We start from the raw sequence: 27176 nt of genomic DNA on the forward strand, positions 1-27176 counted from the left end.
ACTTACATTTACATTTACACTATATACGATGTGTGCTTATGTCTTGGATAGAAACTGGTGATATTTTAGTAGGCTTTAGTAGACGCCTCAGATAGCGAAAGAATCATCCTATGCCCCAGATTGTGAGCTATGTTCCACGATACAACTAAAGGTCGGAATGACATGACCTCCCACTTGTGTGCCTCCCCATTTCCCATTCTAAAAGAAAGTGATAGACCTACTTACTTATTTCGCATGTGAGAATGAACCAGATTTCTTCTTCTAATCTTGGGCTCCGAATAGCAGCAAAAAACATTTCTGTTTTTCTTCTAAACGAATACGATATTGAGATCTTTTCCTAGAGCGGGATTGGTTTCTAAGATCACTTGCAGTTCTAACTCAATTTATGTTGCAAATTTTAATTCCTTTCAACTGGGGCAATCAACACTAGGTTCTTTAGGAGATGGACATGAAATCAAGGAAGTCCATATTGTATAATTCTACGGAGACCATAACGCATGCATATTAAGACATCAAAGATCTAGTATGAACTCATTACTTATTCAGTAATATATTTAGTTTTCTATTATATTATGTAGGATTAATATTGGGTTTCAGGTTTAATTTTTTACAAAGATGTTTGGCTAAGACACTTACTTTGATTGGCAAGTTTGTCTCATACAAGAGATTATCCAACAAAATAATGAGTAATACTTTGTATATGATTGTTAACTCAATATATACATGTTCATGTTTTTTACTATATTATTTTTTACATGTATGATTATGGTATATTTGTGCTATTATACATGAAGTACTTCGGCAAAGGGAAGAAACTCACTTTCATGCAGGTACACTATCATATGTCCTGTTTTGTTGGGTATTTATGATGTAAACTAATTATTTGTTTGCTAATAGCATTTTTTCAAAATAATATAACACATGTAAAGGTGTGCTTGGTCAGATTCTATGAAAAGCTCAAGAAGAAAAAGAAAATGCAACTAAATGCTATAAAAAATGTGCAGGCAAGTAAGACAAAAGGACCACAGGCTAAAAAAAGGCAGAGGAGGGCAAGCCAACCCTGACAAAAGGTCCACAAGCCAATAAAAAGGCAAAGGAGGACAAGCCGGAGGCTTATAATGAGGAAGCTATTATTGATGACATGTGGACTTTTCTGAATTGAACTATCTGAATTGTATTCGATGTCATAAAGGAACATCAGACTTTTTATACTGAATTGAACTATCTGAATTTTCTGAATTGAACATTTATATTGTGATTGATATGTATGAATTTATACATTACCTTTTTATATTGTGATTGATATGTATAAACTTATTAAAAATATGTATTGTTGGCCAAGTTTATACTATAAATTTTACACAAACATGAATGTGAGGCAAAAGTGCACATAGGTGAAAATGTTTACCTCAGCTTGAATGAAAGTTTAAAACATGATTTACCCTAACTTACACATATTGTTTAAGCTAGCGTTAATTTAGATATTATTTTTATTAGTACTATTATCTTTGTTGATCATTTACTTATGAATGTGATTTCAAATGTAAGAAATCACATTCATTTAGCCTTTTCTCTTTTTTTTTGTTAAATGAATGTTTACTTAGATTGTGGATCTGGATCTGGATCAATTTAGTAAAGGTTGTATTTGCATCCAAAATATTCTTGGGATTTGGGTTGATCCATAATTTGACTTTGATCAGTGTAAAGATCTGTCGATTTTGGACCTTCTAAAATATCAAAGTTCTTTGATTTTTATAATTTTGATGGCTTTGAGCCATTTCTTCTCTTTTTATTTTTAATAAATTGTCTTTTAGTTTCTTTTCTTCTTTTTTAAATATAGCCCCCATCTTTTTTCTTTTCCGTAGGGATCCGAATGTTGGGTTTTGTAAAAACCCAATCCCTTTAGTTTGTGGGGCCCCTTTTAGGATTTTTGCTTTAATGGAAATCCCTTGATATATTTTTTCAAAACTTTGTTTTTTTTAGAACTCTTTTGGATAGAATTATCTACTTCCTTTAAGGTTCGTCATTATTGTTGGAGAGGGTTTCCATTTTATTTGACTTTGGAACACAGAAGAAGCCAAGTTCTTTTTGGGGCCTGTTTGGAATCCCAGCTCTGGGATGGACATTTATGCATTTGGTGTTCTAGAGGCAAAGTCTTGGTCAAACACCCATGGTGGTCCTGTTTGGAATCTCGGCGCTAGGATGGGCATTTATGCATTTGGGATGGGAAGTGAGGCCCTTTATCATTTGTATTTACACTAAAAAGATTGATTTGGCAGCTACCACCTCGGCAAAGCAGCTACCACTTCCTCAAATGAATAAACTCCATAAACGCCCATCCCAGCTACCGATCCCAAACAGGCCCCTAGGTTTCTTCGTTTAACCTTTTTTTAGGCTTACCTTTATGGGTTTTCAAATGAGGAGCTTTGTTGGCTAGGGATGTGGTCACGTCCCTTTAGGAAGCCTAGTTTTCTCTTTTATTTTCCCACCTTAAGCTGAAATCGTTATGATAGGAGACTTTCCATATTTAAGGACCTCAGTTCTCTCCCTTTTTTTTATTGTGATCAAACGGTGAGTGTTGACTGGGCAAGAAGTTATTTATTCTCTTTGGTTTTACAGGTTGATTCCACATGGGCTTTTGCTGTAAAAGCCACTGTCATGCTGAGTAGAAAGACAGTGATTGACCCAGTGACATCTAGTCATTCTCAAGGCTATTTTGGTGGGCCAGGTATTTTGTTCTCTTATAAACTGCATGATTCAAAAGTAATGGTATTGTAGCAGACACTCTGGTTCCTCTTCATCACGCATGTATGACTCTTTTCATCCCCTCTTTTTTTTTGTCTAAGAGCATGCACGTCATGACGTCTCATATCCGGCCATGCTGAAAGTTTCTGCTGATCATGGACATATGCCTATGTATTGGGCAAAAAAGGAACCAGACATTTTTATTTGGACAATGTCAAGTTTGTAATTTGCCATCAACATAGGGTGTTATTTAAGTTAAGCTTTTTTTTCTAGCACTATGTTTTCAGCTTGATAAGGCTAGGATTTACTTTACGTCTGGCTCACAATTTAAAAGATTGAGGTAGCCAATAGGGACCTTAATTGTTGTCCCTGTTGATTGAGGTAGCCAATAGGGAACCTTGGCTCTGTTTTAACCTTAATTGTTCTCTGTTTATGGGTAAGGCTTAGATTTTGACCTGGTTAATGATAAAATCCAATCGGTTTTTAGTCAAACACTAGACCTGTTTCGTTTTAAGTGTTCATCAATCCATGGCTAGGAGCAGTTGAAGGCAAGAATCACCTTCACATCTAAACAGAAAGTATACGTGCACCACTACAGGGAAAACGGGTTTTCTGGCGCAAATCGTGCGCCAGTAAAAGTCTCACTTGTAATGCATTGACTGGCGCAATTTACATTCACCAGTGAAAAGCAGTTTTACTGGCGCAAATTTTGCAGCAGTAAAAAAATTTCACTGGCGCAAATTTGCGTCAGTGAAGATTTTCTACTGGCAGTGAAAATTAAAGGCCTTTAATAACAAAAAAAAAATCGAGAGCAGCTTATGTTTGCACTCGTTTGGCTAGTTTATCACAAAGTAAATGGGGCTGACTCATTCAATGGCAGTAAGACAAATAAGAAACAGGAAGCTTGAAACAGTATGTAACAAAGAAATAAATCATAAAAATGAAAAGAACCAGATGTGAAACAAAACCAGTTAGATGCACGTTTCTAATCACCACCATGTGAACAATAAAAGAGGGTGCACACTGACAGAACCACATCAAGAAACATCAATAGAAATAAGGCCCAAGACATGATTTCCAATACAATGTCCAAAAACAAAACAAAAGAGGGACATAACAAGAGGTAAAGAAATAGAAATAGAAGCAACACAAATATTCTGCAATGAAAATTCCCAACTGCTAGAAGCACTATGAAAAATCTGAACGCATAAATAATTCATTATTAATAAAACAACCTGTTAAACCAAAATCTTCACTTAAATTTTCCCAACCTGTTAAATAATACCAAAACAGGCTAAGCCCACCGGCGAGCTAGATGCTTGAGACCATTGGCATAATACAGTAAGAACATTTGAAGTAAAAAAAACATCGGTAATTTTTGGAAGGATGGATCATGGGGTCATAACTTAAATTTAGCCTCATAAATATGGTTGCTACAGGTAAGTAGAACTACCCATCAAGTCAAGCAAATCACTTTTGGTTAGATAATTTCAAATGGGCATACACGTTAAGAACCTGATCTGATCATAAATATGAACAAGGAACTGTTTACCGGAAAAGGTAAACTGTGTTGCCAGACACGGGTAAGGGCATCAACAGCAAACTGACTGCCATTATTATTGAAACCATGAAAAATGCTAACATACAAGCATATACATATGTAAGCCACACCACATACATCCATTTATATTAGTACAGTAAAGGATATTCAAAAGCATCTTGGCCAAGATCAAGCTTCCTAGAATAGCATGCCAAATTTATGCCGGGATAGCTCTGTGATTGCTACTATTGATCAGATGTGGTTATTTGTGTGCTTATGCTCGGGTAAGTAGTGTGTGTGTGTGTGTCGAGAGAGAGAGAGAGAGAGAGAGAGAGAGAGAGAGAGAGAGAGAGCAACCATGCCCATAGTGATAGTATACAACTACAGCAATTGATTGCACATTCTCTTTTGCTTGACTTCTACCAGCCGATGCAGAACCTTTGCGAAACAGGAATACAATGCAGTCTAAACATAATTTCACAACTCTTTAAGAAGTTGTGCAGCCAACCACTAGAAGTTACGTCAAAGCCAACATATTCAGCTATATCCTACAGGCATGATATTTTTAGTAATTTTATCTGTCACAAACTTTGGCTATACTTTGAAGATGTCACTATTAGATACAATTCTGAAAAATAAAGACATTCAGATTTCAGAATATCACCAATCAAGCCAATTTCAATTTCACTAAATTCCAAGCATTAAGTAAATGAATAACAATTTTGGGTGCAAATAAGCTGCACTAAAACAATGTCTTAGAAAACAGGGTGCATCATTGTTAACTTAGAAATTATTTGACATTTAGACTCGGGGTGGTAGACCAAGGTCCCAGGCAATTCCAGGGCCATCTGCTAAGCCACGCTTTCAACAAAGCAGGTCCTGCCTGCAATAGCTTAGGTATGGACAGGGTCCAACTTCTGGGATGGTTTAGCTTACAAGTTGACCTTCACTATTGCCCATACGGGATCACCTTAGTGGTTTACATTAAGATGCCAACACTTTTTAAGAATTTACAGTTGACAAGAGATTAATACAGCGAAGTCTCCAAGTGTGCATCTGTGTCAGACTCTCAGAGGATCTGATACAAATATGGAAGTATGGCATTTGCTATCAAAAAAGCAGGTAGAATAGGCAGCAGATGTAAATCTCTATTCATGGAAAAGTCGCCAAGCTAAAACAAAAGTACCTACAGGTTTCTAACTTGATGCGGGCAACCAGCAGAATAAAGACTGCCTCTCCAAGATTTTGCTCAAAAGTCCATGGCTCAATCCCTGCATAAAACAACCACAATTTCACAGTTATGTGCTTCAAATTCAATCAACTGAAATAACACACTAATGTGAATTGTTGTGCAGTTTTGAAATATACGAACCAAATTCCTCCTTCAGCTTCTGCTTTTGAGCTAGATTCAAGAAGAAACTTTGGTGGTGAATGGGATGAACAACCTGAAAAATAATAATTGTTAATAAGTGACAGTTGCAATTAACAACTTTGACTCACCAAAATAAAACTGTTATTACCTATTTGACTTGAGAAGCATGGACATGTCAAAACTCCTTTGAGTGGCGCCTCAGCTATGCCTCCAACCTTGGAACATCTTCTCTACGAAATGTCCCACAGGGCACCACCCACATCGTGCTTACCATCCACTTTGCTTTCAGAACTTTCAGGGCTACCACATCCATAGCACAAATTTCCCCAAACCAAGAGAGAGGGAAAAAATTTACACGCTTAGTACAGAATACTTTAGGAAATTAAAAATGTTCGGGAATCGATTTCCTTGTAAAATTAGAGAAAAAGATAGACAGATGAACCCCTCAAACCAATGAAACCCTAAAAAGAAAGGAAAATTGAAGATGAAGTCGGGGAGAGGCGAGCAGCTTTGGGATGGAAGAACCCTAAAACCCTAGGGCTCATAAATGAGCCAAGCGATCTGAGCTATGTTGTGAGCAGCGCAAAAGCCTAATGGCAAGAGAGAGAGAGAGATAAAGAGAGAGCACCTCAATGGTTGGGGAGGCCTCCGGCATCCAGCATCGCGCGATCACCAACAGCTGCTCGGTGAAGATCAAGGACGGAGAAAGGGAGGAGCGAGGACGGAGAAAGGGAGGACACATCAATTTTTTGGGGGGAAATAGAGGAGGAAAAAAGCATGGCAAAAAAATGTGAACTGTTTCACTGGCAACATATTTGTTTTCGCCAGTAAAACCGCGTGTTTTCTGGCACAGTCCCTTGCTGCACCAAAAAAGGAGTATTTACAATGGCGTTGTGGGATTTTTCCTTTACTGGTGCAGTTTGAGGCTGTGCTAGAGATAATGAGATTTACCGGCGTTGTTTGGGGCTGCGCCAGTGAAACCTTATATTCTTTGGCACAACTCAAAGTTGCACCAGAGAAATCTCGTCTTTCTAGCGCAGGTAACAGATGCACTAGAGAAACATGTTTTACTGGCGCAATCCCTTTTTTACGCCAGTAAAATGCATTTTACAATGGCGATACCGCCAAGGTGTACCAGTAAAACACAGATTTCTCGTAGTGCACAAAAAGATTTGTAGCGAACTCACATCTACAAATAGATCCTGACTGAAGTTGGGTCCAATAATAGGGTTGTAAATGAGTCGGATTTAGGAAGGGGTTTTTGCAAGTTTTGTCCATCCTAGTTCTGGTCCAATCTGACTCCCCAATGTATTTTCTGATCTGATTTCCAAAGAGTTTGCATCCCTATCCAATAGAATTGGGCTGGTCTCATGTCAAACATTAAGGACCCATTTGGACCTTGTGGGGAAGTGGACCTACATAATAACTGTAATTTTTAAATGTTAAATAAATTCATTATATGAAACCTATGGATCTTGAACCGGATCTGAACATGATCCAAAGTCCAGAAGATTGATCCAAATAATGGGATGCATCGTAGAGTTTCTTGCTCATACACTCCACAACAAAATGGAATTGTTGAACGTAAACACAGACATATCGTGGAAAGTACAATGAGTATGATGCATGGGAGTAATTTACCCATTAGTCTTTGGACTGAAGCTTTTCACACTGCTACTCATGTGATAAATCGTCTCCCTATGCCTATTCTTGAAAATCAATCTCCCTATTATGTTCTCTTTGGTGCGCATCCCGATTATAATGAGTTACGAGTTTTTGGATGCACATGTTATGTACATATTGACAAATCCATGAGGACTAAATTTCAGGACAAAGCCTCTATATGCCAATTTGTAGGTTATGTAGATGAACACAAGGGTTACAGGTGCTATGATCCTGCCAATAAGAAGATTAGAATTTCCAAAAATGTTGTTTTTGATGAAAATAGTTTTCTGGGAAAAGAAGCAGACGTCAATCGTGAACATATTGGTGCAGTTGTTAATTGGTATGATCCATGGCTTAGTGCTGAACTTATTTCACATGCTGCCAAGCATACTATTTTGACTCCTGAAAGCATACATGGTGAGACAGTTTCAGATGATGCATCACAAGCAGAGTGTCTGAGATACAAAGGTAATGTGTATACCAGGAGACCTAAAGAGCAAACGAATGTACCTGCTGAAGAACACATTGCATTGTCTAATAACAGAGAAGCACCAAGAAGATCAGGCAGGATAAGGCATCCTATTGAAAAGTGGGTCAGTTATGACAACTTTTCTATGGACTTTCAGATTTTTCTATCCCAGATTGAAAAACACGATGAACCTCTTGGTTTTCATCAAGCTATCCAATCCAACAAATGGATTGAAGCGATGAATGAGGAGATCGAGGCACTTCATGAGTGTCAAACATGGGAGATAGTTGGTCGTCCTCCAGATAAAAATGTTGTTGGTTCCAAATGGGTTTATAAAATTAAATATAAACCGAATGGTAGCATTGAACGGTACAAGGCGCGTCTTGTAGCCAAGGGTTTCACTCAAGAATATGGTCAGGATTATGATGAGACATTCAGCTCAGTGGTGAAAATGGGAACTATTCGCATTATACTTGGCTTGGCGATTGAACATGATTGGATCCTTAGTCAGCTTGATGTTAAGAATGCATTTCTTCATGAGGACTTAAAGGAAGAGGTCTACATGGAGCAGCCTCAAGGTTATGCAGAGGGAGACCCAAAAGAATATGTATACAAATTAATCAGATCTTTGTATGGATTGAAGCAAGCTTCTAAGTCATGGTTTGAAAGCTTTTCCTTAGAAATCCAGAAACATGGTTTGTTTCGTTCCGAACTTGACCATTCTCTGTTTATATATAGGAACGGTACCACTATGGTTTTCTTACTCATATATGTTGATGATATTGTTATCATTGGTAATGCTTCAGACCACATTCAGCGAATTAAAGTTTTGTTGAGCATGCGGTTCAAAATGAAAGACCTTGGGGAGCTGAGATATTTTCTTGGTGTAGAGGTAGACAGACAAGATGAAAAAATGTCATTAACTCAACATAAATACACTCTTGATCTTCTAGCTAAAGCAGGAATGACAGATTATAAACCTCTACCCACACCCAGTGTTGTCAACCAAAGACTTAGTATTTGTGATACTCTGCCTCTATGCTAGATCTTGCCACAGCCTTCTGTTTTCTGCTACTTCATGAGACAAGATTTATCACAATGAAAACACAATATCCTGAAACAGACCTCCTCTCATCTGGATCCCCTGCCCAGTCTGCATCTGTATAGGCCAGTATGTCATGTTTTGGTGACTTCCATGAAGATTGAATATATGTGAGTCCATCACCCACCGTTCCTTTTAGATAGCGAATGATGCGTTTGACATCATCCATGCGACCAGTCTTTGGTTCATGCATGAATTGAGATACTTGATTAACAGAATATACAATGTCTGGTCTAGTAAAAGTAAGGTATTATAGCATACCCACTAAACTGCGATACTTGACTGCATCAGGATATAACTCATATGGTGATCACCTTTTCAAGTGAAGCTTCTTTTTATTGATTTTGTCCTGGATATAGTCCTTGAGTATGAAATAGTGTCAAAACTCTCTTAGCATAACTTTTGGGCCAACTCATCTTTTGTGTAAGAAGTAGTGTCAAAACTCTCGTAGCATGACTTCAAATCCCAATAAAAATTCCTTTTAATTTGAACTTATTGTGCTACCGAAGAGCTTGGTTTATGAATTGCTTAGGATTCAGGATGGGGAGTTTGTTGGTCATCAAGAGGTGGAATTGGTAGAGCTAGCAAGGCTTGTGGTAGGTCTATCGGGGGAAGTGAACCAAAGTGATGGTGGTCATATTTGTCGAGGCCTCCTCTTTGGATGGTGACCACCTTTTCAAGCTGAGCTTCTTTTTATTGATTTTGACTTTGATATAATCCTTGAGTACAAAGCATTCTTATGTCTTACCACTCCTAAAACAAAAGTATTTGCGGTACTTTGGACTATTTGTTTGTTTTGCTTCCCTTGGCCTCTTATATTCTTGGAGCTCAACCATCTCTATTTCAAACATGTACTCTAAAATTTCTTCTATATGATCATCATTGAAAGAAAACTTCTTTAGTTTTTCTTTCAGGGTAGTTTTGGTCTTACCCTCTTTGTCAACTTTCTTGTTGCCATTGTCTTTTGTGTCTTTTATCTTTTCATTTTTTTGCTTAGGTTCTTCAACCTTTAGTTTGGGACTCGACACCGCTTCAGCAACATTACAATGTGCATTACCCTTACTATGGGTATTCTTCCTTCTTTCATCATAATTTGTCTTAGACCTATCATAGGTCCTTTCAATGTTCTGCGCAATGTTTAAGAGTTGACTGAATGTCTTTGGCTCTATCTGTAATGAAACAAGGTACAATAGAACGATAGGGAAACAAACACAATGCCAACAAAGGGCTTTAATAAACTCACTTAAAGTTGGTCACTAATGGACCAAATACAATCTCAAAAGAGATAAAAATACCAAATAGCACAAGAGGCATACAAGCCTATAAGATGGGAAAAAACTCTAGAGAAAAACCCTCAAATGCTTCTAAAAGCATCGAGGAATAACAAGGGAGTGAGGCTCTATTTATAGAGCCTCACTCCAACACATGGGAGGCAGTCCAGCTCTTTGGACTGCCTTCCAACAGTCATTATTATGACTGTTGGGTGGCAGTCCAACGTCTAGTTGGACTGCTGACCAACAGTCATAATTTGACTGTTGTGCACAACAGTCATATTTTTGACTATTGTGCCCAACAGTCATATTTTGACTGTTGTGCACAACAGTCATATTTTTTACTGTTGTGCACAACAGTCATAAATATGACTGTTGTGCCTAAGCTGTATGACAGTTTATTTATTTATTATAATGTTAAATTACATTTCAGTCTCTAGTGGACTGTACTATATGATAAAAGACAAAAATACCCTTATTGGGTATTTGGATACAATTTTATTTTTAACACTCCTCAAACTTATGGGGAAATCACCGAAAGTTTGCTAAGAAGATACAAAAATTGAGGTAGTGGAAGAGCTTTGGTGAAAAAGTCTGCAATCTGAAATTTGGACTGGACATATGGCAATGTAATGGTCCCCTTCAAATATTCTTCGCGAACATAGTGACAATTCATCTCAATGTGTTTTGTTCGCTCATGAAATGTGTGATTGCTGGCTATATAGATGGCACTTTTATTATCACAGCATAGCTTTGAAGGTTCTGAGACATCAACACCCATATCGGAAAGTAGTGCTCTCATCCACACAACTTCAGTGGTTGTGGTAGCCATTGCCCTGTACTCAGCTTCCGTAGAGGATAAAGACACTTTCTGTTGTTTTTTGCATCGCCAAGAAATGAGAGAATTGTTAAATTATGTACATAATCATATAATGTAATATATATATTTTATATATATATGGTAATACATATACATATATTAATATATATGTATATGTATCTACTCAAATATATATATAAAATATATATTTCTATTTGTTTTGTCATAAGGGTAATTTAGTCTTTTCGTCTTTTCCCTATTTTTGCGCACATTCACTTTTCGGATGTGACTGTAATTATTTTCCTTTTATTTTTATTTTTCTTTTTGTTCCTTTTTATTTCTTTTTGGATGAGTACCAAAAAGGTACCTTGGGGGGCCCACCAACATAGTCGTTGGGCCCTCTCCAACGGTCACATTTGTGACCGTTGGAGGGGCTCCAACGACTATGGGTGGAGCCCCTCCAAGGCCCCCTTTAGTGATGTTATAAATAGGGGTTCTCCCCTTTGTATTTCTTCATGGCTTTGAGTCAAAGCCCAAGTTCTCAATAAATTGATTCCATTATTTTATGCCTTTGTGCATTTGTGAGTTATTTGTGGGTTGTGCTTTTTGTGCACAAGTGTTCTAAAGTGTTCTTATTGTGCTTTCGTGGTGGGTTCAATATCAAGAATATTAAGGTCTTGATATTAGTATCTTGTTGGAGATACTTTCACATGGTATCAGAGCCTCGTTGGAAGAGAGAAGATCGTGTATCTCGCCTCTTGTGAAGCACCTCGAAAATCGTGCCCTCAAGCTAGTGAAGTTTTTGAGTAAAGCACTTGCTCCGGGCAATATTTTAGAAGCAACTTTTGTCAAGAAAAGGTTGAAAATCCGTTAAGGTACGCTTTATTTTTCATCTTCTCTTCTCCATAATGGGTGAAAAAGACTCCCACTTCTCCCTTGGTTTTAAACTTAGTGGTTCCAACTACCATGTTTGGGCCGGCAACATGGAAGCCCACATCAAAGGGAAAGGTCTTTGGGGTTATGTTCAAGGATCCATATCGGAACCCGAACCCAAGCTTTCTATTATAGAGAAAGGGAAAATCAAAATTCTTGAAGGAGAAGATAGACAAAAGGCCTTAGAAGAATATTCCAAAAGGCATGATGAGTGGGAAATGAAGAACTTCAAAATATTGTCTTGGATTTTTTCGTCCGTTGAAACCAAGATCAATGCCAACATCATCAAATTTAAAAGGGCCTCCGAAGCTTGGCTATACCTTGAAAAAATGTATACGTCAAGAGACTTGTCTCACAAATACTACCTTCAAAAGAAAGCCTTGACTCTTCAACAAAATGATTTATCTATTCGGAAATATTTTGCCGAATTATCATCTATTTGGGACGAGCTTGCCATGCTCGAACCAAAATGGAGTGGAGAAGCTATTGAGTTAAGGCACAAACAACTTGAGGAAGATCGTTTCTTCAACTTCTTGAATGGTCTTAGACCCGAATTTGAGCAAATTCGGTCCTCCCTTCTATCGACTTTTACCTCCCCATCTATTGAAGATGTCATCACCAAGCTAAGTGGTGAGGAAACACGTATGGGGATTAGTAAAAATAACCCAAGTATTCTTGCTACACCTTCTCAAAATGACTATGAAGTGGTCAATGTCGTGTCAAGACCCGGTAATAATTTGAAGACCTACAAACCGCCCCATTTCAAAAATCAAGGGCAAAATGATCGATATGGCAAGAGAGATTATAGCAAATTAACTTGCCATTTTTGTAAAGAACCGGGACATATTAAACCCAATTGTCCTAAATGGAAGAAATTCCTCGCCGCGGCTTTAGCATCCCAATAGGAGGAACGGCCTTCAACATCAAATGAACCTCTTTCGCTTCATCAAATTATGGATGCTCTTCAACCTCTTCTCAAAGGAGGCACTTCTGGAGCCGCCATGTCATCTTCTTCCTCTCTTGGTAAGACATCTTGGCTACTTGATTCTGGTGCTTCGTTTCATATGACTCCAAGTCATTGTTTTCTTTCTAATTATTCTGAAAATCGTCTTCCATCTTTTGTCTCAACTGCGAATGGAACCCCTCTTGAAATTAAAGGAATGGGTAATTTTGAAAAACAAGATTTTTTTATCCCAAAAATTCGTCTTATTCCAAAACTAAACTTAAATTTACTTTCCGTTTCTCAACTCTCGGACTATGGTTGCGATATAAAGTTCTCTTCTAATAAATGTTGGATACAGGATCGCCAGTCCGGGAAATTGATTGGGGAAGGCTCTAGGAGAGGAGACCTCTACTATGTTGATTTTCTTAAAATTCCCAAGAATCAATTTTGTAATGTTGCTCAAAACAAAGATATTCATGTATGGCATAAGAGATTGGGTCATCCCAACATTGTTAAAATCTCTTATTTGCCTTTTATTAAGCATCGTTGTAATGAAAATTTTGTTTGTAATGAATGTATTCTTGGAAAAATGAGAAGTCTTCCTTTTCCTCAAAGATCCATGTTTACAACAAAACCTTTTGAAATCGTTCACTCCGATGTATGGGGTCCAGCTCCGGTGATATCCAAGGGAGGCTTTTCGTACTATGTTATCTTTGTGGATGATTTCACCAGGTTTAGTTGGATATATTTTCTTAAACATAAACATGAAGTTTTTTCAACTTTCAAAACATTTCATATGATGGTTTTAAATCAATTCAATGGAAATTTGAAAATTTTTAGAACCGATTCGGGTGGCGAATACCTTTCCAATGAATTTAAAAGCTATCTTGAAAACTATGAAATTCTTCATCAAAAGTCTTGTCCCAAAACCCCCCAACAGAATGGGTTGGCTGAACGGAAACATAGGCATATTATTGAAACCACACGAACTTTGCTCATTTCTCAAAATATACCGAAAAAACTCTGGGCGGAGGCCGCTCTTACCTCTGTCTATCTCATAAATAGACTTCCATCTAAAAACTTGAACAAGATTTCCCCGTTTGAAAAATTATACGAAAAAGAACCTGATTATAGCAGGTTAAGGGTTTTTGGATGTAAATGTTTTGTCCTTACGGATAAAAATGACAAACTCTCCCCTAAGGCCATTCCTTGTGCCTTTCTTGGTTACTCTGAAACTCATAAAGGTTTTCGCTGTTATGATGTTAAGAGTGATAAACTTTATGTTTCCAGAAATGTAAGCTTCTTGGAAAATGTGAGTGGTTTCGAAAAACTTGAAACTAATGATGAGAATATAGATTATTCTTTTCTGTTTGATCTATTAACTGAAGATGATGATACTAGCGATGATGAAACAAATCAAAATGTTGAAACTCATGCTGATCAATCCATTAATGAAGAACCACATAGAGATCCTATAACCTACTCTCATAGAGATAGGAGTACTTTTAGAAGTGCCCTCGAAAGATATGATAGTGAGTCTATCCCTTCAAGTGAAGGAAATCTTCGTAGGACCGAAAGATCAAGAAAACCCCCTTCTAGGTTCATCTCATATGAGTCTTTTTCACCAAAATATAGAGCCTGTCTAAGCGTCATTCATTCGTACATAGAACTTAGAGATTTTGAGGAAGCACGAAAATACCCAGAATGGATAGTTGCTATGAACAATGAACTTGAAGCCCTAAAGAAAGCAAAAACCTGGGAGTTTCAAGACCTTCCTAAAGATAAGAAAGCAATAGGGTGTAGATGGGTGTTTAAAGTCAAAACTAAGAGTAATGGGTCTCTTGAGAGATATAAGGCCCGCTTGGTTGCAAAAGGGTATGGTCAAAAATATGGGATTGATTATGAGGAGACTTTTGCCCCCGTTGCTCGGATGGTCACCGTCCGATGTCTTATAACTGTTGCTTCAATAAACAAATGGAACATCTATCAGATGGATGTTAAGAATGCGTTTTTAAACGGAGATCTAAACGAATAAGTATATATGGATGCTCCTCCTGGAATGGAGTATCCTAAAGGGAAAGTGCTTCGTCTTCGGAAAGCATTGTATGGTTTAAAACAAGCTCCCAAAGCTTGGTATGATAGGTTTAACTCTGTGATACTAGATAATGGTTTTTCATCATGCTTTACTGATACTGCTTTGTTTGTTAGAAAGTCTAATGCAGGGATTGTTATTCTGTTGCTATATGTGGATGACATGCTTATTACTGGGAGTGATTCTAAAGGGATCAAAAGCATAAAGTCCATATTAAAGGATAAGTTTGAAATGTCTGATTTGGGTTTCTTAACCTATTTTTTGGGTATTGAGGTTGCATACTCTCATAGAGGGTATTTTTTGTCTCAAACTAAGCTTGCATCTGAGATTATTGACAGGTCAGGTATTACAGATGATAAAGTTTGTGAAACTCCTGCTATAGTAGGAGCAAAAATGAAGATTGATGATGGTGTTCCTCTCTCCGATCCTACTCCCTACAGGCAACTAGTAGGCTCGTTGATGTATCTAAGTATCACCAGACCAGATATCTCACATGCGGTGCATACAGCAAGTCAATTTCAGCATGCACCAACTTCTGTTCACATGGGTGCTATCTTGCGTGTCGTGAGATACCTAAAGCACACTATTAATAAGGGAGTTTTTCTGTCTTCCTGTTCTGAGTTAAAATTAATTGCTTATACTGACTCTGATTGGGAAGGTGACCTAAATAACCGTCACTCCACCACTGGTTTTTGTGTATTCTTAGGAGACTCATTGATCTCATGGAGATGCAAGAAGCAGCAAAAGGTATCTCTATCATCAACTGAAGCTGAATATCGTGCCATGGCGACTACTACCATGGAAATTGTTTGGATTCATCAGTTGCTGGAAGATATGGGAATCAAAATTGAAGGGCCTACCAAGCTTTGCTGTGACAACAAAAGTGCGATTTATATTGCTAAAAATCACACTTTTCATAAGCGGACTAAACATATCGAGATGGACTGTCACTATGTTCGGGAGGCGTATCTCCAAGGAATCATTGACCTTCCATACGTCACGTCCGAGTATCAGTTGGCGGACTTCTTCACTAAAGCCTTGTGTGCTCCGCGCTTCAACTTCCTTCTTAGCAAACTCTCGGTCATCCTGCCCTAAGTTTGAGGGGGGGTGTTAAATTATGTACATAATCATATAATGTAATATATATATTTTATATATATATGGTAATACATATACATATATTAATATATATGTATATGTATCTACTCAAATATATATATAAAATATATATTTCTATTTGTTTTGTCATAAGGGTAATTTAGTCTTTTCGTCTTTTCCCTATTTTTGCGCACATTCACTTTTCGGATGTGACTGTAATTATTTTCCTTTTATTTTTATTTTTCTTTTTGTTCCTTTTTATTTCTTTTTGGATGAGTACCAAAAAGGTACCTTGGGGGGCCCACCAACATAGTCGTTGGGCCCTCTCCAACGGTCACATTTGTGACCGTTGGAGGGGCTCCAACGACTATGGGTGGAGCCCCTCCAAGGCCCCCTTTAGTGATGTTATAAATAGGGGTTCTCCCCTTTGTATTTCTTCATGGCTTTGAGTCAAAGCCCAAGTTCTCAATAAATTGATTCCATTATTTTATGCCTTTGTGCATTTGTGAGTTATTTGTGGGTTGTGCTTTTTGTGCACAAGTGTTCTAAAGTGTTCTTATTGTGCTTTCGTGGTGGGTTCAATATCAAGAATATTAAGGTCTTGATATTAGTATCTTGTTGGAGATACTTTCACAAGAATCACCTAAAAATACACAAAAGCCAGTAGTTGAGTGACGGTTATTGGGATCTCCTCCTCAGTCAGAATCAGTGTAAGAAATAAGACTTAAAGATGAGGAAGAGGATAAGAATAGTCCTTTAGATATAGTTTTCTTGATATATCGAACTATTCTTAATATTGCACTCATGTGGACGGTTGTGGGCGCATGTTGAAATTGACTTGCAGAATGTACGGCATGCACAATATCTGGCCTTGTAATGGACACGTACATCAACGATCCAATAAGTTGTCGATAAGGGGTTGGATCATCTAATAATACTCCATCTTCAGCTCGCATTTTCGCATTTATTACTTCAGGAGTATCAGCATATTTTGTGTCCGTGATTCCTGAACGCTCAACAATATCAGCTGCAAACTTGATTTGAGATAAAATATATCCTCTTGGTGAGTAGGTTACTTCAATTCCTAAAAAGTATCTCAAAAAACCAAGATCAGTCATATCAAAAGATTTTTTAAGCAAAATTTTAATATCTTCAATTTTTTTTTATCATTCCCTGTGATGATCATATCATCAACATACAAAAGAAGAATGATCAATGAGGTACCTGTAGATCTCACAAAAAGAGCAGTGTCAGTGTAACAAGATTTAAATCCAAGTTTTAATATCGTACCACTGAACCGATCATACCATGCTTTAGGGGCTTGTTTAAGCCCGTATAGGGCTTTTTGAAGACGAAGGACCATGTCTTTTTCAATAGATAGACCAGGGGGAGGATCCATATATACTTCTTCATTTAAGTTTCCGTTCAAAAATGCATTTTTAACATCTAACTGATATATCGGCCATTTTCGAATGGATGCTATAGCAACTAGAGTTCTAACTGTAGTCATACGAGCTACTGGGGCAAAGGTTTCTTCATAATCTATACCATATTCTTGAGAATATCCTTTTGCAACAAGTCTTGCTTTATATCTCTCAAGAGACCCGTCACTTTTTGTTTTAATTTTAAACACCCATCTACACCCTATTGTCTTTTTTCCGATAGGAAGAGGTTGAATTGCCCAAGTGTGAGCTTTGTGTAATGCATCTAATTCAATTTTCATGGCTTCAACCCATTCGTTTATATTTTTGGCCTCGTTATAGTTGGATGGTTCATGATAGGAATGAATGGCTAGAAGACATGCCCTGTAGTTTGGTAAGAAGGATTCATATGAGACAAACCTACTTGGAGGCCTATGTGTTCGTTCTGACCTTCTAACACTAGTTTCTTCAGTATTTGTTAATTGATTATATCTGTCAAGGGCACATGGATGCTCCCCAGTATTTCGTCTAGAGTATTAAAGAAGATCTTGAGGTGGTTCACTACTTGAGTCATTAATAGACTCGAAGGTTTCAATATCATTACTAATACCTTTATTGGGTAACAAATCAAATAAGAAAGCATACTCAGATTCTTTCTTAGGAACTTCAAAATCAAATCCACTGTCATTTTCTAAAAAGGTAACATTTCTAGAAACATAGAGTTTATCATTTGTTTTATCATAACATCGATATCCTTTTTTATTATCAGCATAACCAAGAAAGACACATTTTATGGCTTTAGGAGAGAGTTTGTTGTATTTTTCAAGAAGCACGAAGCATTTACAACCAAATACCCTTAGCCTTTTTAAATCAGGAAAAATTTTAAAGAGTTTTTCAATAGGAGACTTGTTTTCCAAAGTTTGAGAAGGCATTCTATTTATCAGATAGACTGCGGTTAGGGCAGCTTCAGCCCAAAATTGCTTTGAAATTTCTTTTGAAATAAGTAGGGTTCTAGTAGTTTCAATGATATGACGATGTTTTCTTTCAGAAATCCCATTTTGTTGAGGTGTCCTAGGGCATGATTTTTGATGCACAATTCCATGATTTTTTAGATATAATTGAAATTCATTTGAAAGAAACTCTCCCCCAGAGTCGGAGCGGAAGACTTTAATATTTGTTTTAAATTGATTTTTAACTAGATTATGAAAGTTTTTAAAACATGAAAAAACTTCGGATTTGAGTTTTAAAAAGTAAATCCAAGTATGTCTACTAAAATCATCTATAAATGTAACATAGTACGAATAACCACCTTTTGACATAACAGGGGCGGGAACCCCACACATCCGAATGCACTAATTCAAAAAATTTATGTGTCACAGAGGTTCTAGACCCAAAAGGTATCATTTGCATTTTTCCAAGTATACAATCTTCACATACAAAATTTTTATCTTTACAAAATTTTTCCAAAAATGGAAAAAGAGATAATTTGGATATACTTGGGTGTCCTAATCTTTTATGCCAAAGATCTATATTAATGTCTTTGACATAATTACAAAACGAGTATTTTGGTAAACACAGGAAATCCATGTAGTAAAGGTCTCCTCGTCTATGGCCTTGCCCAATCAGCTTCCCTGACTGAAGATCCTGCACCCAACACGCCTTAGATGAGAAGAATACTTTACAACCACAGTCAACAATTTGAGAGACCGAAAAAAGATTCAAATCCAGTTTGGGAATGACTCTCACTTTTGGAACAAAGAATTTTTTTGAAATATCATCAAGGTTTCCTAAGCTTTTGACTTTTAAAGAGGTACCATCGGCAGTTGACACACATGAAAAATATGATTTAGTGCAATCAGATAATAGAGACTCATTATGAGTCATGTAGAAAGAAGCACCTGAGTCTAGAATCCAAGAGGTCTTACCTGGAGGAGACGAGGAAGATGGCAGCTCCGGATGTAGAAGGTGCAGCCTTAAGAAGTTGTGAGACGGCTTCTGCTATTTGAGCAAGATTTAATTCATTGAAGCTGCCCCCTTTTCTTGATTCTTGAGGTTCTTCACTTAAGGCGGCCACCTTTTTAAATTTGGGACATTCCGGTCTTATATGTCCGGGTTCCTTACAATGATGACAAATAATTTTTCCTTTGTATCCTCCTCCATTGTGTCCTTCTCCATTGAACTTCTTCTCAAAGTGAGGTGGTTTATATGTTTTCACAAAATTTTCGGGCCTTGCCATGGCAAGTACCTCATCATTAGACTTGTGCATTCCAAGTCTTGTCTCTTCTTGACAAATTTGAGCAAGGGCCTCACTTATAGAAGGAGAAGTGGTCCTATGAAGTAAGGAAGATCTTACTTGCTCAAATTCCGGTCGAAGGCCATAAAGAAAGGAGAAAAGATTTTCTCTTTCAATTTGGGTCCTCATATCAATAGTCGAACCTTCCCATTTTGGTTCCAACAAGGCTAATTCATCCCAAATAGGAGATAAAATACCGTAAAAATCTCTTACACTTTTATCTCCTTGTTTTGAATTATGTATCTTATCTTGGAGATAATAAAGTCTAGCCATATCCTTTTGGATAAAAGTACTTCTTAGAAAGCTCCATGCATCACATGCCTTCTTGAATTTGATGATATTGGTGGCGATTTTGAACTCCATGGTATTCATAAACCATGAGAGTATTTGTGCATTGCTTGCCTACCAATCTTCCAATTTATTTTGGAATTCTTCCAAGGCTTTTTCTTTTTCTTCTTCGGACAAGGCTTTGACTTGATCTCCTTCTCTTCTAGTCAATTTGAGTTGTGGTTCACTAGTAGAACCACTAACAAAACCCCACAATTTTTTTCCTTTGATATGATTCTCCATAGCCGTCGCCCACATCAAGTAGTTGTTTTCATTGAGTTTGTAGGTGATGACGGTGACGAACTCTCTTTCTCCCATAATGAATACTTGAGTTTAGACTAGAGAAGATAGGGAATGATCAATGATCGAAGAACACTTCCTTCACGAGATTCTCCTTCTTTCAAGAACCTTGCTTTGATACCATGTAATGAAACAAGGTACAATAGAACGATAGGGAAACAAACACAATGCCAACAAAGGGCTTTAATAAACTCACTTAAAGTTGGTCACTAATGGACCAAATACAATCTCAAAAGAGATAAAAATACCAAACAGCACAAGAGGCATACAAGCCTATAAGATGGGAAAAAACTCTAGAGAAAAACCCTCAAATGCTTCTAAAAGCATTGAGGAATAACAAGGGAGTGAGGCTCTATTTATAGAGCCTCACTCCAACACATGGGAGGCAGTCCAGCTCTTTGGACTGCCTTCCAACAGTCATTATTATGACTGTTGGGTGGCAGTCCAACGTCTAGTTGGACTGCTGCCCAACAGTCATAATTTGACTGTTGTGACTGTTGTGCACAACAGTCATAAATATGACTGTTGTGCCTAAGCTGTATGATAGTTTATTTATTTATTATAATGTTAAATTATATTTCAGTCCCTAGTGGACTGTACTATATGATAAAAGACAAAAATACCCTTATTGGGTATTTGGATACAATTTTATTTTTAACACTATCGACATCATGTAACGCGAGATAGATAGCTGCAAGTTTTTTATGCACATCTTTACAACTTGTGCTTTCACCATTTTCTCTTCACATAGACAACCATGTCCTTCCATTTGGATATAAAGTTTATGGCTGGTTCATCTGGTCTTTGTCTCGTTTTTACCAAGTCTGAGGTAGTAATAATTTTTTGTTGACTATAGAACCTAGCCAAGAACTTGCCTTGCATTTCTTCCCAACTCATTATTGGGTGTGGTGTCAATTGACTATACCATGTGAATGCAGTCCCTTCCAATGACAAGACAAATTATCTTAAGCAGTAATCGTTGTTATTTCCTGTGTATCCACACTACGCTATGAAATGGGCTAAGTGTTCCTTTGGACACCCCAATCCATTGAATCTTTTAAAGACTGGGGAGTGGGGGCTGATAATGTGGAGGATAGAGAACCTCATCCACATGCTTCAAATATGACTTAGAATAGCTTCGAGAAGAACCAGAAGTCATTCTCACCCTAAATTGCTTAAACTTTTTATTGAGTTCCTTTAAGAACCTTTCTTCTATAAGAACCCTCATCTGAATGAGGATGCTGATGATGATGCATGAGGGATATATGATGTTCCCTCCTTTTCTGCTACTTTATTGAGCAAGGCATTTATTTCAAGCTCTTTTTATTCTAATATTTTTTTTAGGAATGTTAATTGATCTTCTGGAGGTAATATTTGTTATGCCCTTGCCATCATCACTAACACAGCCACGGCGCTATTAGAAGGTGAAATTGGCTCATCTTCAAATAGAGGGTTTGAATACTCAGATTTGGGAATATTTTTCCAGAACCCTTTTTTTATATGGCTGGTTAAGAGTAAAGTAAGTCATGTGTCCTGCTTTGTGTTCACTTTCCCTAGCCAGTGCAACCTTGAATGGCATCTGCAATGGTGTGGATGTTGAACAGTCTGGGCAAGTAGGTGATGTCATCCTTTTCCATGCAAGTGTTGGGATACTTTGGCTGGTAAGTGTTGTCACCTACATTGGCCCGGGTGCTTTGGCTGGTGGGTGATGTCACCCTTCTCCATGAAGGCATTGGGACACTTTGACTGGTGGGTGATGTCATCCTTGCCTTAGGTAATGTCATCTTTATCTGTAGGGGTGCAAGTAAACTTTGGTTGGCACATGTGTTAGAGAACTTTAGTTGATTGGTGATGTTATCTTCTTAGTTGATTATGTCACCTTTACTGGCACAGGTGCTAGTGAGCTTTGGCTGGTTGGTGATGTCACATTTCTCCACAAAGGTGTTGCCACACCTTGACCGGTGGACTATGTCACAGGAATTCGGCTAGCAGGGTGCCGCACCCGCGTCGTGGGTGCGTTGATCGCACCCAGGGTCATTTGTGTCCAACTTTTTTATTAAAAAAAAAAATTGTGTTCAATTTTTTTATTAAAAAAAAAAATTGTTCTGGGGGGCGCTGCCCCCAGAGACCCCCCGCCCGCTGACCGCGCAACGGGACCCGCGTCGGGGGGAGCCCCTAGACCCCCCTTTCTGCAAGGGCAAAAACTCTGAATCAGGCTCCACAACTCATCAGCTCGAGCCCTCCCCTGCACAAAGAGGGCGCAGCGAGGGGGCTCGACCACTCCCCTGCACAAATTATATATATATATATATATATATATATATATATATATATATATATATATATATATATATATATATATATATATATATATAAATTTTTTGCCGCACCCCCGCACTCGCACCCATGTGACATAGCTGGTGGATGATGTTACATTTATTGAAACAGGTGTAGGTGAGCTTTGGATGGTTGGTGATGTCATCCTTATCGGCACAGGTGTTGGTGAGCTTTGACTGGTTGATGATGTCATCCTTACTGATACAGGTGTTCGTGAGCTTTGGCTAGTTGGCGATGTCATCTTTATCAACACAGATACTAGTTTCTCTACTTGCATCATCGTAGCACCAAACACTAGGGGCACACTTTTCAAAAGTCGCTCGTAGAGCGCACTTTTTTATGAACTACTAAAGTCCAACCATCCTCTTCTTTCATATTAAGAAAGGGACTTTTTGAAACTTTCTTGTGAATGTAAGGAAAACCCTTCGACATTCTTTTCTTTGAAGATGTGTAAGAGCCTTTTGACGTTATATTTTCAAGAGTCTTTCAGCATCTCATCTTTTGGTGAGGGAGGAGTCGTTTGACAACTTCTTTACACGAGAAGCCTTTCGATATCTCACTTTTCAGCGATAGGCAGGAGCCTTTTGGCATCCTCTTTTTCAAAGAGTCTTTCAGCATCTCACTCTTGTTTGGGTTGGAGGAGCCTTCCGGCATCCTCGTTACCAAAGAGCCTTTCAGCATCGCACTCTTGTTTTGGGTGGAGGAGCCTTTCGGCATCCTCTTCTTTGGAGAGGCATTGAACTTCAAAGTCATGCTTTCCACGCTATCGAACGACGCCGAAGTAGCCCTTGCTTTGCTTCTAGTGAAAGGGACCTTATATGAAGATGTGGGAGAAGTATTGTTGTTGAATTGGTAACTTAAAAATGCAAGAAGCAGTAGAAGGTGTCACTCTCATTTACCCAAGCTGGGGCATATGGCTACTATGATTTTGGAGATCGTGTGGTTGAAGCAACTATATGAAGACATGGGTGCCCAGATGGCTCAACCCTCTAAGTTATGTTGTGACAACAAGAGTGTTGTTTACGTCACCAACAATCATACCTTTCACGAACATACGAAACATATCAACATGGATTGCCATTATGTTCGTGAGTACTTAAAAAGAACCATCACGCTTTCATATGTCTCAGCGAAATATCAGTTGGCAAATTTTTTCACCAAATCTCTACCTTCACCACGGTTCTAGTTTCTCTTGGGCAAACTTTTGATGATATCATCGTAAGTTTGAGGGAAGTGTTTATATATATATATATATATATATATATATATATATATATATATATATATATATATATATATATATATATATATATATATATGTAAACAATTGAATACATATAAATACATGTATGTATCTATGTATATATATTACATAAAATAGATAGTATTTTTGTATATAGGTTAAACTTTTTTGTATATTTGTATTCTTTATTTTTATGTTTTTATGCCATTTGACTAGTTTGAGCTGCCCATTGACTAGCCGTTAGAGCTAGTCATTATAATCGTAACGGTTAGCTTGTTGGCCTTCTTGTATATATTAAATGGGATCTCCCCATTTCTCTTCAATGCATTCTTTGTGCATTTGATCATTAATAAAATATTTATTTTTAAAGTGTTTTTGTGTGCTCTCTTTGGCCCTTAGTGGCTTCTGACTGGTTTGACCCTCAACCCCCCACCCTCCTTTTTTTTTCTTTTTTGAGGTTTTTCCTTTTTCACTAATCAATACAACCACCCAGAGGAATGGCAGTGGGGGAGTGGAGATGGCCAAAATCCTACCCCTGGCGAGTTCCACCAGCCTCTTTGCAACCCAAACAGGAAAAATGAGACTTGTTTCCGAATACTAAACAAACATGAGAAAAGGAATCTCATAAGATTCAAAGCCAAAAATAAGAAACACAACATTCCTACTGTCCTACAACATAAATAGAACAATTCCATATAAGAAATATGATTGACTCTTAAATCTTACCCTATTAATAACATAATTATTGCCTCAATAGATACTTAAACGTAAAACTTATTTTTAGTTAATATCATCACACTTAAATGTTTTACCTTATAAAAGGACTATTAAATGATCGTGTGAACTTGGAAGAACACGACCATATGTATACCTGAGTACGTTGATAACAAGGAAAAGTCGTAAACCTATGACTTTCAAAGCACAGAAGCAGTATTTCACATGCATTGATTTGGCATAAAGGTGCCAAAAGCAATATGCCAAGAAACAAGAATCTAGTTTATTAAATCATAGCATACTATTGTTCACAATAGCTGGAAGGGAGCATCTGGCAGGCTTTCTCATGATCCCTTGTATAGCTGATAGGCACTTTGAGAGAGAACTTCTAGCCCTACGAAATGCTAAAGCTTTGATCACTATACAATCTTTCATGTCATCCCTGATTGCCTCCTTCAAAGTCTTCATTGGTATTCTTTTTTTCCCAACTTCATCTACTTGTATCATGTCAATATTTCTCATAGGTGTCATGAGAGGTCTTCATGCAACATGTTCAAACCATCTTAAACGGCATTCACTTATTTTATCCTTTATTGGTCTGACTCCTAGGCGCATTCTGATATATTCATTTCTAATTTTATTCTTTCTTTTAAATCCGGGCATCCATCTTAACATATGAATCTCTGCAACATGCACTATGTCTTCTTGCCGTTTTTTAGTCACCCAACATTCAGCTCTATATAATAGTGTTGGTCTTATAGCAGTTGTGTAGAAACATCCTTTCAGTCGTAGAGGTACTCTTTTATCACATAGCACGCCACTAGCTTGTCTCCACTTAATACAACCGGCATTGATCTTATTAGTGATATCTTTTTCAAATCCCCCATTTTGTTGTAATATAGACCCCAAATACCGAAACTTATAGCATTATTGATAGGCATCTTTTGTATTTTACAGACATTGTTATCACTAGTTGCTGTACTAAACTTGCCCTTCATATAATTAGTTTTTGTTCTACTAATTCTTAAATTATTTTTGTAAATGCATCTCATTCTATATCTTAGTTTATGCAATCGCACCCCACCCCCTCACCGTGCCATTTGTTTCCAATTTCATTTCTCTGTTCCCCAATTTATATTCAAATTCGATTTAGTTCTTGAAGAAACATAAGCGCAGCATCACAATCATGATTCTAGTCGAACAACTGAGTGGAATTTCATGCAACTAAAACCATAGATACCAAAATTCGTAGAAAATATGCCAATCAAAGGCTCCCTGCGTACAACACGAGAGATTACGTGAATTGGAACTCACATAAGCCGGCACAAAAACAGGTGATGCTATTGAACCAACTAATTCTTCTCAGTTTTGCATGCAGATCGAACAATTGAATCAAACTCTAAATAATGGAGAGCACTAAGCTTATCAAATTCAGGCGGGAAAACAAAAGAAGAAAAGGAAAACCGGAAAATCAGACAACAAAAACAGCTAAGGGCATGACGAAAACCCAAAAATTTCTAAACAACAACAATAACAATCGAACAGAATTATTTACTCACTAGAAATTTCCCGTATGCCTAGTTGGCGTCGGAAAGGCTATCGGCCACAACTATCGGTGTTTTTCAAGATCAAAAGAAACAACAAAAGCAAAAAAAAGAACAGCGATCGGAGTGAGATGCGTCGTTTAGCAAAGGGAAAATCGGCAAAGAGGACGATCGGAATCGAGAGCGAATGCTTACTCAATTTGCGATTGATCGCGCAGATCGTGAACGATCCCGGCGGAGGAAAACTCGGCATTTCTTCTTTTTCTTCCCTTTGCCTCGTCAAAGGCCGATCGACGGGCGAATTCCGACGGCCGACGAACGGAACGAAGCAGACAAGTTGACGATCAGTTCAGGGAGGAGAGAAATTAGGGCAAGGGTGACGGTGGAGAAGGATCGACTAGGCTGCTTGCTTGCTTGCTGAGGAAGCTTTCTGAATTTGAGGAGCTCTCCCTCCTCTTCCTCCCTTTCTATTTTTTCTTCCTCCGCGCGTTGCACGTGAGCAACAAGTGCTTAATTATTTATTGTTGACACCCAATTCAACCTGAAAATCAAGGTCCACGTTCTCTTGCTACAATTTGAGGATAATTAAAGGAGATCGTGAAACTGGCAAAAAGTGACCTTTTTTCCTTGATTTTTAAACTCAAAAACAAAAAATGGTATCATTTTTCTGCATTGGATGTCGTTCAACGTCGCAATCGTGAATACCGTTGTGTGTGAGACTAATAGAGCTGCATTGGATGTCGTTCATCTTAAAAAGGAACGACAACCATCAAACAGAGTGAAGAGGCTCATTATGAGCCGTTCATTTTATGCCACTCCGATGCCGTCCATCCTAATCATGAACTGCATCGGGAAAAAAGTGGGACCCATCCAAATGATTGGCATCTGCTCGTAGTGGTTTGGATGCCGTTCATCTCGAGATGAACGGCATCCAAGGCAGAGCTGCC

The 27176-nt window shown here is 37.8% G+C and overlaps 1 long non-coding RNA gene across 2 annotated transcripts; it reads right to left on the reverse strand.

The window, feature by feature from the left end:
* Positions 1-1814: 1814 nt before the first annotated feature.
* LOC149836437 (uncharacterized) lies at positions 1815-26704 on the reverse strand. Of its 2 annotated transcripts, XR_016431795.1 has the most exons (5): positions 26425-26704; positions 26245-26294; positions 5806-5957; positions 5658-5730; positions 1815-5556 (listed from the first exon to the last, which is right to left on the reverse strand). It is a non-coding gene; the product is annotated as an uncharacterized LOC149836437 (long non-coding RNA). The 2 variants fall into 2 exon arrangements; XR_016431794.1 differs by lacking the exon at positions 26245-26294.
* Between the last annotated feature and the right edge of the window lie 472 nt (positions 26705-27176).

Source organism: Nuphar pumila, chromosome 5 (assembly GCF_984573655.1).
Source record: "Nuphar pumila chromosome 5, dmNupPumi1.hap1.1, whole genome shotgun sequence".
NCBI classification, from domain to species: domain Eukaryota; kingdom Viridiplantae; phylum Streptophyta; class Magnoliopsida; order Nymphaeales; family Nymphaeaceae; genus Nuphar; species Nuphar pumila.